This window comes from Neopelma chrysocephalum, unplaced genomic scaffold (genome assembly GCF_003984885.1).
Source record: "Neopelma chrysocephalum unplaced genomic scaffold, ASM398488v2 Primary Assembly neopelma1_88, whole genome shotgun sequence".
Taxonomy (NCBI): domain Eukaryota; kingdom Metazoa; phylum Chordata; class Aves; order Passeriformes; family Pipridae; genus Neopelma; species Neopelma chrysocephalum.
Genome location: NW_020897750.1, coordinates 3,533,272 through 3,551,912, shown reverse-complemented (window position 1 = coordinate 3,551,912; position 18,641 = coordinate 3,533,272). Strand labels below are relative to the sequence as shown.

At 37.4% G+C, this 18,641-nt stretch overlaps 1 long non-coding RNA gene across 1 annotated transcript in view; it reads right to left on the bottom strand.

Annotated features, from left to right (window-relative positions):
* Window positions 1-9,193, bottom strand: part of LOC113972066 — a 41,233-nt gene extending 32,040 nt beyond the window's left edge. Inside the window, exons 1-2 of the long non-coding RNA XR_003535755.1 lie at window positions 9,066-9,193; window positions 8,898-8,976 (exon numbers count right to left, since the gene is read on the bottom strand). This is a non-coding gene — a long non-coding RNA (uncharacterized LOC113972066). The remainder of the gene's footprint in view (window positions 1-8,897; window positions 8,977-9,065) is intronic.
* Between the last annotated feature and the right edge of the window lie 9,448 nt (window positions 9,194-18,641).

Here is an 18,641-nt window from a genome sequence, read left to right as displayed (position 1 = left end):
CAGTTTTCCTCTGAATATTTGCCCCCAAACTAAGACAAGGTAAGTCTTCGTAAAATTTAGTTGGCTTATTTCATTATTATTTTCCATTTCCTACCCTGCCAATAATCAGACCAGATCTGAAACGCTGGTACTTTTGCAAGTTTGCCTTCTCAGATGGCCTAGTCTCCCACCTCAGATTCTGAATGTCAGGGTAGTTTAGATTGGTTAATTTAGGCACCTATCCAAGACTATTGCTGCTCGTTTATTAGAATATAAGAAGGTAATTAGAAGGACACACTTTTCCTTAGTGGTAGAAGTAACTGATTGATTACATTATGTGTAATCTCCTATTCATAGAAACAGCAGAACATAGCATTCTACAGGCTGAGATAAAGAGTGTTTGTGTGTGTGTGGCTGAGGGGAAGGGGCACAGCAGGGGAGTAAAATACTAAGAATATCGGTGCACCAGATGAGATGTCAGTGGAATAGAAAGTCATCACAGGATAATGGTCTCCTGCTGCTAAATGAAGGCCAAGGCAAAACAGATGTTGATTCAGAGCAAAGAAGTTTATTTTTAAAGCACAAGACACTGATCCTGTCCTAGTAGTTACTCAGCTAAACTGCCGGTAAAGTATCACTCATTTCACTTGACAGACATTTTAAAGAAAAGCATTACTTATTCCAGGATATTATTGACTTGTTTTATTTGTTTACTTAAAAAAATCCCAACAAACTCCACCCCCACCCCAGACTTACTGTTTAAGTTCCGTCAAGCAGAAATGGAACTAGTAGTGAAAGTATCACCTTTCTGGAAAATTGCACTGAACTTTCATGATTCTGCAACTTTCTGACTGAGGTTGGTTTACTCATAGGCTTCAGGCCATTAAAAACTAAGTTACCTACCAGTGCAACTGGCTGTGTTCAGTCACTTCCACTGTAAAAATCAAACAGTCGTCCTAACGTGAAAATGTAGGAAGGAAAATAGTATGTTTGAGTAAGGAACCCAATCTTTTTGTTAAAGCAGACACTTCTACTTTTGAAGCTCGGACAAGACTAACAATTCTAGATAGAAATCTTGGTTCCACTTACATGAGTCCCTGATCCACAGGGACTAATGATTTCATCACGTGTTAGTCTGCAAAATGGATGTAGATGAAAAATGGCCAGTGCTGGAAATTCTTCTGTCTGTTTCCCACTGAGGCACTTGGACTCCTCTGTTGGAAAACCACCTCTGTGAGGAATATAATATCTTCTCTCACTTGTTTACAGCCTTCAGAAAATCTTTTAATCCCCAGTTTCTCCTTTGTACAGTATATGATCCTATGATCCCTTCTCTTTTTTTTTTTTAATTTTATTTTATTTTATTTATTTATTTATTTCAGGGTAGGGACTGTACTGAACAGAAAATGCATGGAGAGAGGGTAAAATTCTCAGGCACTGATCTCAGCTATTGTCACTGAAACTACTATGCCAGAAGATAATAAAAACTGACACCTCTCCCAGTATTCATCTCTGTTCACTAGTTTTCTGTTGAATGCAAAGACAAATGAAAGGCCTTGACAGTCCCACCCAAGATACTTCACAGATTTGGGTATGATTATTTGAAGAATTATTTCAACTTGAGTTATGACTTTTCATCAAAAGTACATTTGGAAGAAGACGACTCCTAAACCAAGAGGGCAAGAAACTTTCCTAGCAAGTTCTGAATAGCTGTGTTTTGGAAGAATTCTATTCTGGAAAAAAACCATCACCACTACAACTTAGTGTCTTCTTCTGGGAGCCATTATTAAATCCTTCCTTGGAGTCTACATTTTAAAAAATCATGGACATTTATGAGCAGAGGTCTCCCTAAAAACCAAAAGAAACCAGGCTCCCAAGTCTTTCTGTTCTGGAGAATCACAGTTTTCAAGTCACTCAGGTGCTTCAGAATTGTGCAGCTGTTCATCTCTCAATAACCTCTTGGGTATAATAGACAGCATTCCTAAAAAAATTAGTTCATCTGTTAAGCTCCTCTAACCACTGCAAGAAAAGTATAATGCAAATCCATTTAATCTGGTTTTCTTGATGTATATTGACCACCTCTCTATTAAATTAAACATACAGTACTAAATTGAGCAGCTGTACTATAATTTTCATACTTTTCCTAGCACATTCCCATTGGTCAAAGGATAGTAGTTCAAATGTAGACACTCTAACAAAAATTTCAGTTCCAAAAATCAGTATTACATATAACTAACAATACAAACAATTATGTCAGTACTAGTTGGAAACATACACATACTGCAGTGACATTAAATTGCAGCTCTAAGAAAATAAGAAGTCACCACTTCTCACAAAATAGTAACTATAACATTGACCGCGGTCTGTTTGTAAATACTAATCTGTTCATGCATTCTGGTCATCAAAAGATGACTAAAACCAGATTTATTAAAATGTGCTAGTTAATGAACCTGGTAAACTCAACCCAGTTTCTCATTCTAGACAGAGTTTTAACATGTTTGAATTTAATTTTGCCCAGCTGTAAAATAGGGATAATTATACTTTCACTGCTCTTTATAACTTGTCTATATAGACTGTTAACTCTGTTGGGCAGGAACAATCTTGCTTGGCAGTTTACACCTCACAGCAGGAATGAAAAAGTACTTTAAAATCGGACTGATTTTTCCAAAGAAATAAATTAAGAACAGTATTATTATTGGTAGTAGACTTCAGATGATATTTAAAACATACTATTTAAATGCTACTTAATTTAGTTTCTAGTTAAGAACCATTTTCTACTGTAATCAACTATTAGTGCATAGCTAAAAGCTGGTTGTTCTCTGGAACATCCTTTTTAGAAGTGGTTCTGAATCCCCTTTGCTCTATCCACTTTTGTCATATTTCCCTGTCCTCATGGATGTGTGGAGCTCTGCCAAACAACAGCAAATCCATAATCCACTATTCATTTATTCCTTGGTTATTCCATATGTGATTCTGCAGGTAACCTCTGCAGATGTTTAAGAATTAATGACTAGAAAAAGTAAGAGGGGGTTAAAAACAACTCTTGGAACTAGATGTCACTGTCCAGTGTCATCACGTGCATAATGTGACAGGCAAAACATGACACAAGGTGACAGTCAATACGTTCATATTTCGGTTATAGCTGATTGCAAGTTAAAAACTTTGAACAGACACAAAAGTGTGCATGAGCAGGAAAGTAAGATAGAGCAAGCACAAACAGAGCCTCATTCAGGTGAATCTGAGGGGCTGGTGGAAAGCCTGGTGAATATAGATTTCACCATCTGGAAATGAAGCTGCTATATGTTTACTAGAGTTCTCACAAAGAAGATTGATCATTTCCAGATTTCCCATTTTGTTGGGATGGATTAACATCTGGAGAAAAGAAAAGCTGTGTTTGCTCTTGCAGAAATTTCTACTACTTGTGTGCATTTATTGAAGCCTGAGAAATGTTGGGATATCAGAGATTCCAACTGCTAACCAAGCCTTTATACTTCCTAGATAGTAGAATTGAGCTAAGAAGGTTTCTGCCTGTTCTTGGTAAAATAGTTACTGCTGCTATATAGAATGACAGGAGGAGTTTCTGTTAGATCCTTGCTCAAGGAAAACTTTTAAGATCAGTGCTTTTGTCAGAAATCTGTTCTGCTGAAAGCTCCCTTTTTTATAAGGGAGGCAGTCAAGTCCAACTGCTCTCAGTCTGCCAGGTGTTGCTGTTATCTCTTCTGAGATAATTGTCCAGAGTTCTGCATGATAACTTCTCATGGAATACTAATATGTAAAGAATCAAGTACATACTTAATATCATTCATCCCATGGATTAATGACTCAGGTATCAAAGTATTTTTGGACAGAAGAGTTAGAGCTAATAAAAATCATAGATTTGTATTTTTATTTAACCATTAATAAAACTATTTATTTTGTAGACTATTTTATTTAAAGATCCATCACTTTGAGTATTAGTTACAAGAAGGCACTTTTCCGATCATCTCTCTCTCATGTATTTTTCATAGTATAATCTGAAACACCTCCTTGCACACCAATGACAATCTGTGATGGTTTTGGACAAGTTTTATGACACTCTTTTTTTAAAGGTATTTATTAATTTTTTTTAAAAATAGGGAAGACATTTCCTATAAGAAAACATAGACATTAAAGCTAATGTATTGATGGAAATAAAAGAAAGCTATTTTAAAAATAAAATAGAACATTACTTCTAGAAGAAAAGAGAGAGTTTCTTATCTTCAGTCTGATTAGGAATTGCCTCTATAGAATTCAGGGGAAAAAAGATAGCTTTTATAAGCTCTAAATCAGCAGTTTGTTTGTACTCAGAAAAGTGATTTAGTACAGGTTTAACTTTAGGCACATGGTTAAATTCCATTGATTCCTATGGAAATAAAGCAGATGTGCTCGGAGTTGATCACATGCTTAAATAGTGTTGAATTAGGGCCTTTATACTTTACAAGTTCAATATACCAAATGGTAATTAATCCTCACTGCACTTCTCAAGGAATGTCTCATTACTAAATGCAACTAGTGGGACTGGAGATTGCCTAATAACTCATGTAGTAACTAATTAATTTGGGCTACAAAATGCAGTTGCAGACCTCCTAAGCTGTCTCATTTTTCTTGCACTGAAGAATTGTGGATAGGAAGGAGGTGCTAATGGTAAAAAAAAAGTTTCTTGTCAATAGGAGAACTTCAGTTAATGCTTCTGTGTTTGTGTGTGCATTCATGGTAAGCAGCCTATATTTCAATCATTATTGGTGATATACTGAGAATGAGAAAATAAATACATGCAGTACGAAGGCAGAATGTATTCTTTGTGGTCAAAACAATATAAACAGGAGGTGAGGAAGAATGATAGGGAAGAGAAGCAAATTTGATAGCACACTAAAAAAACTAAAGCTTCCTTGCTGTGGAAACATCTAAAACAACGAAACCCTGGCAAGCAAAATCTCTCAAACCTTTTAAAACAAATAGTTATAAACAACAGCTTGTGAAGCATTTAAATGAAACTTGCCATTACTTCTCAAGTGTAGCCCATATAAGAAAGTAGGAGGGCACTTCCATCAGCTCAAACTGCCAAACAGCCAATATTTTTTAACATCAGAAAAGGCCAGAGTAAAAAGGAGGCTTTTTATATTTTAGGTAGCTTGTGGTAAGCATGGTTAAAAACTCCAAACCAAAGACAACCAGGCTTTCACCAATCCCACAACAAGTTTTCAGGGTTGACTTCATGAACAAATATACATATGCCTCCAACTAGATATTTCAGTTAGTGGACTTAATCAAGAACAGATTAAGCTTTATAGTTGTAGTACAAGACATATCCAGACTTAAACCAGTTCTGTAAGATCATTTTCTACAATGCTCTAATAATATATCAGTTTATTACTAGATCTACATATTTTACCTTCATCTAAACTCTGTCCTTTACATCAGAGTTTGTCGGTCATCAATACTGCTGTAGGTAACAGCCTTTTATTATTCATCAGTACTAGAGAAGACCAATATTCTCTTTGTAGAAAGGAGAATCTGCCTGAAATTGCTGGAACATGTGACTTCTCTCTCTCTCCCTAGTAATTTTAAGAATAGATTTGAAAAAATTTAGTGGAGAATATTTTAAAATTAATAGCTCAGTTCCATTATAATTTTTCTTCCCACTCCCTCCCCCTCCAAACAGTCTTAATAGTCATGAGGTTTCTGAAGAAAATATCAGCATCCAGCTTTATTTACTTTGAAAAGCAAGAATCTGATGTGGAACAAAGCATTCATTAGAAACTGGCTATCATGAGGAGCTAGACTGTTTTCACCTCATACTCTAGAAGTTTCTTTAAAGATATGTTGCCTAAATTCCTTTTTCCATAGCGACTCTGTGCTTCATCCTTCTGGCAAAATAGCCTCCATGAGATCTCCCTTTAACAGGTAGCACATGGGGAAAAAAAAAAAAAAAGCCTTCCCTAGGAATTTCCAGGGCCAATATTGGAAAATGTGACTATAGACAAGAAATCTGTTGTCTGACTTTTACGTTCTGGTGTAAACTGGGGTAAAAGATTTCCCAATGCCAACGGGTTGGCTCATTGGAATAAACATAGTGGTCAGTGGCTTGAACCTCCTGTGGCCAAGTGTGTCATTAAAACCTGGTGGTCCGTGTGTAAGGTGAAACCACGGCCATATAAACACACACGCCATTTCCCACACGTCCTAAGGAATGCTAGAACCTCCTACTTCCCCACTGAGTGATGCTGTTTTGTGGGCAATGGAACCTGGGAAGCAAACGTAACAGGCTGCTTTTTGCTCCTTTCAGTTTAAAATTCAATGGCTCCCCAGAAATACTTCTGTGGTTGAGCAAATGACCAAATAAAGCATCAAAGATGACCTCCACAACAAAAATGACTCATTAAACGGGATCATATAGAATTAAAAAATTTCTCTCCCATCCATGTTTCTGGATAAACACTTTCCCATCAAACAAACAGAATATTTAACATGAGACTCATATCATTAACTCACAGAAACTATGTTCCTAATGTTAACTGTTACTTGGGATCAAGGCCAGAACACTTGATCCTCGTCATAGGATCCAGACCAGGTTTAATCTAAGAGTAGTACACATCCGTGTAAAACACTCTGTAAAACACAAAAACAACAATGCACTATGCAACAAAATAGAAAGTTGATGCAGTAGTAACTAATCATTTCAAAAGTAAACCTAACATGAAGTTTTTAACTGCGCTTGGTTATCACTCTCTTCAACTCTAATATGTCACTCAATAGGCATTATCAAATCAAGTATCAGAGTCAAGAACCCTTATGTGATAAGGGCAGGGCTGAAGTCTAGAAAAAGGAGATCAATCTTAGTCTAGTTGTTATTGATTGTAAGAGTTGTTCCCTCTTATGCCAGGAATGGACAGAGTACTAAAAAAGGCAAAAAATAATCAAGGGGGAAAAAAATCAAAACAGAAGAAAAAGGGCAACATGGAAATAAAGATAAAGCTACATTGGCAGAGTTGTAGGAAGAGAGCTCAGCATGCACTTTATCAGTTCTTGGCCACACAGACCTGCTCCCAACAGATCCAAAGAAAGCCATTTTCAGATTAAGAGTAAAAAAAGATTGGGCAACCTCCCCACTGGCAACTTTCAGGTGACTTTCCTAGTGCTTATGGGGGCTGCCCTGGCTGGGAATCAGTTTTGCTCAGAAGGGCCTTTAATTGCACTATGAATTCTGCCACGCAGTACCTTGAACCTGATCTGATATGCTGCCTGCAGGATTATTCAGGCAGTAACTATGCAGCTTATTTAGGATAATCATTTTGTATGAGGTACATTTAGAGGCATTAATTGCAGCAAGTGTGCTTTCCTTTGACTCTCCAGCAAGCCAAAAAGAAACAACATAGAGGCAGAATTATCCGAGGAGTATTTACATGCTGATATATTTTAAGAATACTAATTATTTATTTTAGAATAGCTCTTTGTTCTGATTCTTCTAATTTGGAATGGTCTTTTTGTAATGTTTTAAAGCCATATGCTGTTGTAAGGCCCAAAATAACGTTTAATATGTATCTTAAAAGCTACAGTGAGTGGTGCAAAGTACACACTTATGTTTTGATTAGCTCCATTCCATGCTATATGTCAGAACAAAAACTCTCACAAACATTGGCCTTACTGTATTGTAGGACCTATGCATAATTATTTCAAAACACAGAAAGGGGCACACAGCAAAGCAATGAAAAAAATGTGAAAAAAAAAATCAAGAGAAGTTTTAGATACTACAAACAGAGCACTTTCTGTAGGACTAGCTTCTTTTAAATCCAACATATTTATAAGGGTACCCTGCTCAAAAAAAAAAAAAAAAGCTGTATATAAACTAGATAGCATACATAGCTGCTCTGTTTAGAAAACAGCAAAGTACCATGTAAAAAAGTCTCTGTTTAGTCAGCCCACCCACTATGAAAGAAAAAAAAAAAAAGAAAAAAGCTGACATTTAGAAAACAGGATATACTGAACAGTTTTCACAATTGTGCCCAGCAAATCTGATAGAGCTTTTTGTGTAAATTCTACAGAATGGGCCCAATCCTGCAAGTTACCAAGTATTGGGAAATGTAAGCTGTTCAGGATAAAAGTTGAAACAGCATTATAAGTCCAACTTTCCTTTACAGTATGGCATTTAAAGAAACCACTAGTTAGCAAGGAAATAGGAAATCAAACAATAAATGTGAGGCAAATATCAAAACAACCCCACCTTTTGTAAAAGTGGTCTTTTCAGTCCTTCAATGGACATGACAAAGTATTCTTACTGACAGACAAAATAGGGGGTAAAAAAAACCTGCAAACCCAAAATAAATACATATAAACATGAGAAGAAAATCCAAATACTGTTAAATAAAATTTTCAGAGCACAGATATTTCCCTACGTGTTTGGAAAATGCTCAGCACAATGAGGTCCAGATGCTAATTGGAGCCCACAAGCTTATTGCAGAGCAAGTACTGCACAGAATTATCATGCAGGTCACTTTGCACACACCGCTCAGTGCCTGGTGCAGAGGCAGCCCGTGTGTGACACTGCTTGGGGCAGTCTTGGTCTGGGGTGACGTCAGCTGTCAAATGATGCAGTGAATTATGAGTGTTATGGTGTGGCAGGTATATGTGGATGGTGACATTCAGCCTCTGAAACCACATCAATAGTTTCAGTCCTGAAAGTTTTAGACTTTCAACAGGCACGAAGCCTGTATTTACACACACATGCATGTGCGTATATGTATATATATATATATATATACACATATATATATATATATGCATCCATCCATCCATTTCTGGTTAAAAATACTGCAATAGGGGGCACATTTATGGTGGAAAAACAGGATAATGAGGAAAAGCCACTCTTTATTGTGTTACTTGTTCTTAAGAACTGGGTCTACCTTTGTCTCTGCTCCTGGCTTGCTTGCCTCCCTCCCTTCACGCCTGCCCACAGTACTCGCAGTTTGAGCAGGAAGGCTACTAGACATACTCATGTACCATTAATAATGCTGAGGTTATGTATACAGAGCCCTTACAAGTCTCCACTGAGCCAGCTGAGGAGTTCTCACCTCTTCATCACTGCCCCCTGAAGAAGTCTAATTAGACCCTAAGATCAGCTATCAGAGATGCTCATCCAGCCCTCCAGCCTGTTCTCCTCGATGTGAGATATGTTCATTTAAACAGCAGGTCTTTTCTATCTCCCTCAGACCTATGAATGATAAAGAGCATAGGCAACAGATAAGGAACAACTCTAAACACTGTAGAAGCATAAACAAAACCTTAATTGCAAGCTGAGTGATTTTTTTTTTTGAAGTGCAAACAGTCCAACAGAGGCATCCTATACTAAAAATTCCAACACAGAATTCCTGTAGAAAGCAAAATCCATTGCCAAGGAGTTTCCCCTTGAGTATTCACTGAACCTTACTAACTAGACAGCGGTTGAAGGGGATTCCATTGGGGCACTCACAAAATCAGCCCTTGTACAGATTTGTGTCAGCCTTGCATCTCAGAAACAGAGTAGTCTAAGAAACAGCAGCACACTGTCAACCCGATGGCAGGCCAGGCAATTCAGCTCCTGACAGGTTAAAAAAGTGCTCATTGTCAGAGCAGCAAGTCAATACAAGCCAGAAAAAACTTTCAGAGATTAGACCAGTGGCTAAACTTCAAGGAACAGAGGAAGTTATGCTGAGGAATCCACAGTTTTTTTGCTTTTTTTCTCCTTCCTGCCAGGGAAAAGAAGGTTGAAGCTGCTGTACAGGCTGGCAGGGAAAGCAAGAAGATGATGGAAGCTCCCCTTTAGCTCCTTTTTATCCAAAATTATAATATGTTCTCTCACCCAGTTTCCTTGAATACTGCAGAAAGATAAGGAATTACTCTAAAAGCAAATGTTTTCTCTTTGTCTTCTGAACAGAGGTAAAGGGTTTAACTCTTTCAAGAACTACTAACTGCATGATCATCCCTAGGAATAAGTCCTGAAGGGTACTTTCAGAAGGAATGTGTTTGCTAAGCTTTAAATCACCCTATTTTTGGGAATCCTAATTTCAAATTATAATTACAATAAAGATAAAAGGACTACATCCACAATTTTCATTAATGTCTCTCCAAGCTTAAAAAAATACTTCCTATTTCTCTTGTTCAGTAAATGAACACTTAGATCCTGCATGTCCCACCAAGCAGATATACATCAGTGAGATGCATTACAAGTGACTGAGTTCTGTTAAAAGGCCTTAAGCTGTAAAATGCTGTTACAGACTTTTTTAGAACCAGACATCCAACAGTTAAAAACTGTAATTCGTTAATATAGGGTTCAGACAGCAAGTCTGACCACCACTTTTTGCATCCACTTGCCCTGGAAGAAGCAGTAGTACTTCCATTAAAAATTGTTATTGAAAATATTCAGAAGTTTCACTACTCACTTTATGCTTCTTCAACTGAATTTTTATCATACTTGAGGACATGCACATTTGGAGTTGGTCTAAATGTGGCAGAACTGAGAGCAAACAAAACTAATCCATGTGTCATTGAATAATGATATACAGGAAGGGAAGATAAGCAGATAAATAAATCCTTGGTTTTTTTCCTGGAGTCTCAAAGACTGCACACTCTAGGAAAACTTCTGTTGTTTTTTAGTTGTTGGACAACCCCAGGTATGGAACAGTGCTAAATTTATGTCCCTGTCCAGATCATCCACATCCTTTTAGACTCATGAAGCATTCCTTGGCAATACCAGAAGAGAGATAAGTTCTTTGCCTATACCATATTTAGGACCACTGTAGAAAGTGCTAAAAAACCGACATGTTTCTCTTGCCTACTCTTCCAAATTTTATGCCTCTCTCTAAGCTCCATTGGGGCATTGCTATCTGCTGCCATATGATTGCCAAATTGAAAGGAATATACAACCGTACTTGTATATATTGAATTAAACAACTGGCACAGTAAGGAACTTGCAGTCTGGCAATTGGACTGTACAGGGTGGCTAATAGCAGGGGATATGTATCAGAAACCCTATATCAACCTGAAATGGTGCCTCCAAAATGCCTTGCACAAAACCAGGTAAAGGTGTGATACCATTATCAATGAAAAATGAAGTAGAATCTATGCACTCTGGAACCTGATAAAGTCTCAGTAAATGTAAGGACTATCATTCTGTATCTTAGTTAAATGTGGTCTCAAAAATATTTACTAAATTGCTAACCACGAGACTAAACAAAAGCATTACCACCATTATAAATCAAGATCAAGGCTGTTTCATGCCAGGCAGGGAGGCAGCTGATAATTTAAGAAGAGTGCTACAGATATTATGAGAGGTGAGAGATGATGACGATCCCATTGCTGCTTTTTCTTGGGATGCAGAAAATGTATTTAATAGGGTAGGATCAAATGCTGATATCTACAATATGCCTCTTGCAAGTTTTGTTTTGGATTAAAACTCAGAAACCTAATTAAAACAATTTACTTTCACCCATTAGCCTTAATCCTTATGAATGGCTTACTGTCTTCTCTGGTTATTTTACCAAGAGGCACTTGAAAATGATGTCCTCCCTCTCCTGTCCTACTTTGCACTTGACCTTGAACCTTTGGCCATCTCCTGCATTTTTATTCTGAAAAAGTATTTGACATCCAGAAACTATTGGTATGAGTAGGTGAAATCCAGACAGTTATTAAAAGGCATTTTCAAAGAACAACAAAGACTTTCAATGCACTGGTGTACCAGAGGCATAATACCTAAAATACCAGAATATCTAAAATTTTCTCTATTGCCTAATTCCCACTGAGATAAACTAGTGTTATGAAGTTTACTTACTTAGGGATATTTTAAAAAAAGCAGTAGATTTTCAAATCTTAAAAACATGGGTTACTTCTTGAAATAAGAATAAGGCCTATCATAATTTAATAGTTCAAAAAAACAAAGCTCTGCCAACTGTAGAATGAAGTTCCTAGCATTTATTTTTTAATCCTTGATAATTTTTCCAAAGTGTAAACTGCTTCCAAGTAAATCTGGAGCTCAAACAAAAGTAAGAGGCATACAGTGAATGATTAAAGCACAGAAAATAATTTAATAGGTTTCAAAACTGAGATAGTCTGAACTGTAGCCTTTCAAAAAGACTTGCTAACATTAGCAAGCTTATACAGAGACAGTTGAAGTTCCTCTCCATTTGCAAGTAATACACAGTTCCATCCAGCTGCTCTAAAGAAACAAAATGTACTAATAGGAGAAGAAATTCATACCCCTGGGAAATATATGTAACTGAATTACCCAAGTTCCTATTCCACCATGAAAGAAAACACCCATATTTAAAATCACCCATCTTTATGTTTCCAACTAAATCCCTAATAGCACAGTTACACACATAAAAAGGAGAAGAAGAGGCTTCAGGTTGTGTGATATACCTCCATCTAGGGTGACCCATAGATTTCTTAAGGGAGGGTTATAAGTCTTCTCCCAATTCCCTTCTTAAGGGAGAGTTATAAGTCTTCTACTCATTCTAAAGAACATAAAATTAAAGGCTTTGTCATGCCATGGCAATGCTATTCCAAAAGACAATCTTCTATCCATTACAAATCTCACCATATACTAGTGAAAGGGCTTTCCTGACAACATAATTTCACCTCCTTGCAGCAAAAAATTTTAGATTATAAAGTATTTTTCAGTGTTGCTTCATTTTTAGTTTTTTAACAGCAACATTCAGGTTGCTTTTTGTCAAAGCTCTTGGCCAGCTTTCAAAATCTACAGAGTGAGTACATATTAAATCTCACCTATGAACAAGCAAAAGATACAGCTGACTGGGCTTTATGACTCACTCAACGGATCTGTGCATGTCAGAGACTGTCAGCAGCTTTGGAAATATCAGTAATCCATGTACAGTAAGTAGCATTTCCAGCTTTTAAGAAAAACAAGACTCACTCTTTGGTAAAACTGAGAAAACTAGATGTTGTTGAAAGAAATGTCCTTGAAAAATCTTAAAACACAGAGAACGCTAAATAAAAACTAACCAAAAATATTATTGCTTCATACTTTCTTTATTATAAATAGCTTTCAAACCTTTTCACCATGCTGGAAAGACCAGCTTTGTCAGTGTGTGCTTTTGCCCTTCCAAGCTCTTACTGCTCCTCTGCTCATCAACCATCAGCTTAGCAGGATGCACATTGTTCACTTGTATTTCTTTCTGCCATTTTTCAATTTTTAGACCTCTACCTGCTTGATTTATTTTTCTCTCTGTGCTAGAAAAAACACCCAGTTAAAAAAAAAAAATACAAATAAGCCTCCAGCTAAAAGCCACAGAATTCCTGAGGTTAGAAGGGATCTCCGGAGGACTTCCTGCTCAAGCAGGATCACCTAGAGCAGGTTGCCCAGGACCTTGTCTAGAGGGATTTTTAAGTATTTCCAAGGGCAGAGACTTCACAACCTCTCTAGGCAACCTATGCCAGTGTTTGAGCAACTCTCAGTAAAAAAAAAAGCAAGCACAAAGACACCCAACCTGCTCAATCCCAAACAATTAAATCCCCCAAACAAACAAACAAAATCACACCACTATTTCAAAAGTCAGATGACATATTATAATCTTTCTTCCACTTAAAAAAATGAGTTAATTTACAAACTCTGAGTGGCTGGGCCTATGCAAATCTGAGTACCTAGGCACCAGTATATATGCAAGTCTCTTCTAAGTTTATTAAAGTGTTTCAATAGGAAATGGTCCATTCAGATAAAATCATTTATCCCCAATGCTGTCCTAGGGCAGGACAAAAACAAGACAAGAATATATATCAGTATACATTTCAACATACAAAGCATGTTAAAAACAGCTGCACATCGTATTTTCTTGAGAATAGAAATTGTAAATTCTGCCCAGATGAAATATAATATATTTAGTTTAATGATTTTTTTCTATTCAATATATAAACTTGTATTACCATACATATTAACTTTCAAATATTTCTATTACGATTGGGGACAGAGATTATTTGATAACATATGAAGTGCAATGCATACAATACTGTATCTAGAAACCGAATTGATATGTTACATTTTGAAGAAAAGGATAGGCAGAACCACGGTTTATGCTTGACATTTCATTTCGGCATAGGAAAAGAACAGATTTCAACACAGAAAAATTGGTGAAATCCTGCTCTTAGAAAATATGCCATTGTTTTCTCAGGTTTTTAGACAGAGTAAGAGAAAATGTCATTTTAAAGTCTCAGCTAACAGTTCGCCATCAATGTTTTAAACCCAAGGTTCATGTTTATTGAGCACAACAGCGATTTCTCTCTTCCTTAAAATCTTTACTGCTTTGGTAGTTGTCCTCCTCCACCTCCCTTAAGGCCTTGAAATATATGACTTTCCTGTGCTTTGAACAGCATTTAGATCCGAGAAAGATCACATTTCCTCAGTAGTGTCATTTCAGGGAGCTTGGCTGGAGGCTTTTCAAAAGAGTAAAGAAGGCACTCAATTCCCACTGAATTTCTGTGACACATATACTTAGGAAAACCTCACTTTTTCCCAGTACTTTCTAGCGATGACTATTTTATATACTCTGATTCTCTTCTTTACCTATTGCGGCAGACAGTTCTCATTATTTGAACACCTACACTGATTTTCTGTGACTATTTGTGTCTAAAGGTTATAATAAATTTCACCTGCTCAAATCCAATTCTCTGACATTTGTTGTTGCCAAAAAGTTCCAATTTCTTTTCAGCCAGTAATAATATTGATGTCAGCTGCCAGGTCCCTTCCTTTGTGAACTTTTGTCCATCTAAACTAATGGTGTCTTATTTGTTTTATGATTGTTTTTCTTCTAGTAGCTGCTCTTCTGTGAAGCATTCTCTTGGCTATGTAAGTCATACACCAATCTGGAGGACACCTGCTTTTTAGTACTTGCTGCCAGACCTATTTGAAAAGTCAAATCTCCACTAAGCACATCAAACACTCTGGTCTCACTAGATCAGAAACACTGTGAGTTGTTTAAGAATGTGGCTTGACATTATACATAATCTGGTCTAGCTGCAGGTGGCTGCCAAAAGGGGAAATCCTGCTCCCCCCCTATCCCCCAGCCTATGAGTTGAATGCTCTCTCCCTCTCCTTGCTTCCACTTGGATGCAAAGATCTGGAGGCCCCTGGCTGAATCAGTTCGGTGAGCGGCTCCAACGGAGAAATCACGTTTTGCCCCATTGAGAAATGAGTGATGTTTGCTGAACTAACACCCTTGCAGCAGCACGACGTGCTAGACCTAACGTAAGGGAGAACATACTCCTGAACAGGAGTGAAAGGAAGATACTACAAAACCCAGAGATGATGTGAGAGAAAACCGCAAGCAGCAAGTACATTGAACAGAGGTGAGATCGGTCAAGAAATAGAGTTGAAGATAAATATGAGAATCAGCTGACATGTAGCATCATGCAATTTCTTGTGAAATATTTTGGCAAAGAAAGATGGTATTGATTAGAAAGATTAATGCAATAGAGGATGTTCTGAGCTTCGAACTTCCATTCAACTGCAGTTTTTTTAGATAATCAAGACATTCTTAGTACACTTTTTTCCCCAAGACTATTCATAATCTACTTTACACAGACAGAGTTTTATGTATTGCAGAATACAGTCTCAAAAGGGCAGATAGGGGAAATGAAGTGATCATCCTATTCTGAGACTGTAGAATACACTTGGCAAATTGCCCTAGGGAAGATAAATGTCTACATTTAAAAAAAAAAAAAGAAGATGAAGGTGATGAAGAGAAAATATATTAAAAAAGCAAAGCAAAAAAGAAGCAGTAAGCTATGTGTGGAAATTATAGTGATAGGGTCTGCATCTAGCATTTGCCAATGTTAACAATTGTTTCTAAATTTGGAAACAACTAATTCTAAATTAGGTGGAAAATCCATAGCATAGTTTTCATAGTGACTTTCATTGGATGATCTGAAATTGTTTGGCAAGTAGTAATGAATTAAGATGCACAGACCAGTTGTCTGTTTAGGGAATATTCATACATATTCATTTCTATGAGAAGAAATTAAATAACATTAAATAATACTAAATAAAGCATCTGACATGCCCAAGAATATTCTATTAGAGAACCAAAAATAAAACCCAAACCACTTGCCTCCTGAAGACCTATATAAATTCAAGCAATTATATGATACACAATAATGTCCACATGATTAAATATGTCAGCATATTGATTGGCAAAGGGTGAAATTCCCAGTTGTTTAGAAGACGTTCTCCTGGACAATGACATTACTGACTCACACACTACTTATTATTAACTATAGTTTGGTCCAAGAAGACACATATAATAATCTATGCTACACCAAACATGTTCAACTATTGTATGATATTAATAGAGCAGCTCCCTGGACAAGGAAAGTAAGCCTCAAGGATGAAGAAACAGGCTAGAGCCTGACTTTGGCTCTGTTATTGTAATAATTTAACCATAATAGCCGCTCTAAGACTGTATCAGAAATTCCAACAAGCAAAGGCATCTTAGCTTAGCTTTCAGTGACATGGAAGTCAAAGACAATGTTCCCATAAACTAACAGATCAAAATCTTCCAGATCTTATGACTAGCTAACAGAGAATCATGAGAAAACTCTGCCCTTTGACTCAGGAGCAAAACCAAGCTGTATGGGAAATGATGCTGATAGAATGGGAACCAAAGGGGAACAAACTGAGGAAGCATGCTATGATTTTCTTTATTTTAAGTGATAGATATCACTGTACAAACAGCAAAAGCAAACTGAGCATTTCATGGGACTGGCAGTAAGGGCTGGTAGGTAGTTCAATGAATCACCAAGCTGCAGTCAAGCCAGAGTACAGATTACATGAAGCGACATGAAAAGGCCAATAGCTGATTACAGGGACCAGATCTCCTTGTCTTACCCTATGAACTCTGTGTGCAACGAACATGCACACCAGTCCTATAGCCTCCATGAGCAAGCACTGGGGGATTATAGTTCCAACACAGCCTTGACAAAAGTAAAAAAACAGTTGATAAGATTTCAGTATAATGCGTATCCCAAATGAGGATTGATGCAACCCCCAAGTGGCATCTGGTAGTAATACTGTACTATAGCGAATAAAATAACAGTAATAATAATTTACATTGCTGTATACTGCTCTTTAAGGCATCTGAAACTGGCTACTGTCAGAGAACAGATGTAGGACTAAATGGCATGTGTCCAATACAGATGAAAAACTTGATTCCTGACTGTTACATTTACATGAGGAGAAAAAAAAAAAGAAAGCCAACAAAGAAGAAATAAGGAAACCCAGCTTTTAACTGTAATATTTATGTGGGTACAGGCAGACCCCAGAAATTTATGCTAGGACCTCATTATCGAAAGCCTAAATTGCACAGAACAGTGAAGTTAAGCCCACAGATGACAGAACACAACTACCTACAACTTTGCTGAGTTGGTCTTTATCTTGACTTAGGTGAGAATATCCCAAGACTACTCTAGCTTTTACCAGCTGTCAATCACTACTAAGAATTTCAGAAATTCAAATAACTTCTCCATGCCCTACACACTTTAGTCACAGGAGGCAGGTGCTGTCATGATAATCTGGAAAATATTATCTTCAGAAAGAAGATCCTTCCCAAGGAAGGATCTAAAGCTACTGAATGTGTAGCCACTTTATGTCCCCGAAGCAGTTCTTAGTGACACAAGTCACTATGTGACTTCCCAGGGAAAAAGAAACCTACTGAAGAGAAAGATGAGGTTTTCAGTCAAGAAAGCCCAGAGTCAAGTTTACAACTTGCAACGCAGAACTCCTGGAGTACTAACACAATCCTCATAAGTCAAAAAAACGAAGAGGCTGTCTTCACAGGAGAGAGAAAAACATCCCAAGTCTGTACCACTTGATTTATACTTGCAAAGGAAAGTTGAGCGAGTTATATGCGTAAACAGGGGGTTGAGCTGATGTGTTGCTTTTCTCCTCTTCCATTCTGGGAAATGACTGTGGGTGATCCCTCTTCTTTCTTTACCTCCCACTGTCTCTTCCTCCTCCACCAGAAAAAGAAATTAAAAAAAAAAAAAAAGAAAAACCCAACTGTTTGCCAGCAGACAGTGTGAGTGAATACCAGCTGAAACACCTGCACGCCAGACACATCCAGCTGTCCTCTCCCTTGCCTCTTGCTGACAAGGCATCTGCACTGCACACCACACACACCAGTCTGCTCGCTGTAGGTAAGGAGACTTTTAATATTATTACTCCCACTGCTCTTGTACAGTTCTCTTTACCATCCCCCATAGCCTGCAGAGGGGAACTTCTCCACGATGTATAGCAGCCCAGCAAATATGCTCTGTATAACCCAAAGCTATGGCTTTTCAAATTCTCTTATGGTACAATCACCACATCATTCTAGTGTTGGGTTACAGGGCAGCATGAAGTCAGAGCCCTCCTCTAAGCAGGAAATACAAACATTTATAAGGTTAAAACCAGGCCTAATCCTCTACTACAGAACCCCCTTGCTCCACTTTCACAAATTGCTGTGCTTAGATAACAGCATCACTGCTCATTTCTTCACATTTTTTCTTCCTAGTTGTGCAAGATTCAGGAAAAAACTAAGCACAGCAGGAAGTCTTCCACCTTGAAAATTCTAACCTTATTTCAGACATCCCAGAAAACTGGACAGGAAGGATAAACTTCAAACCAG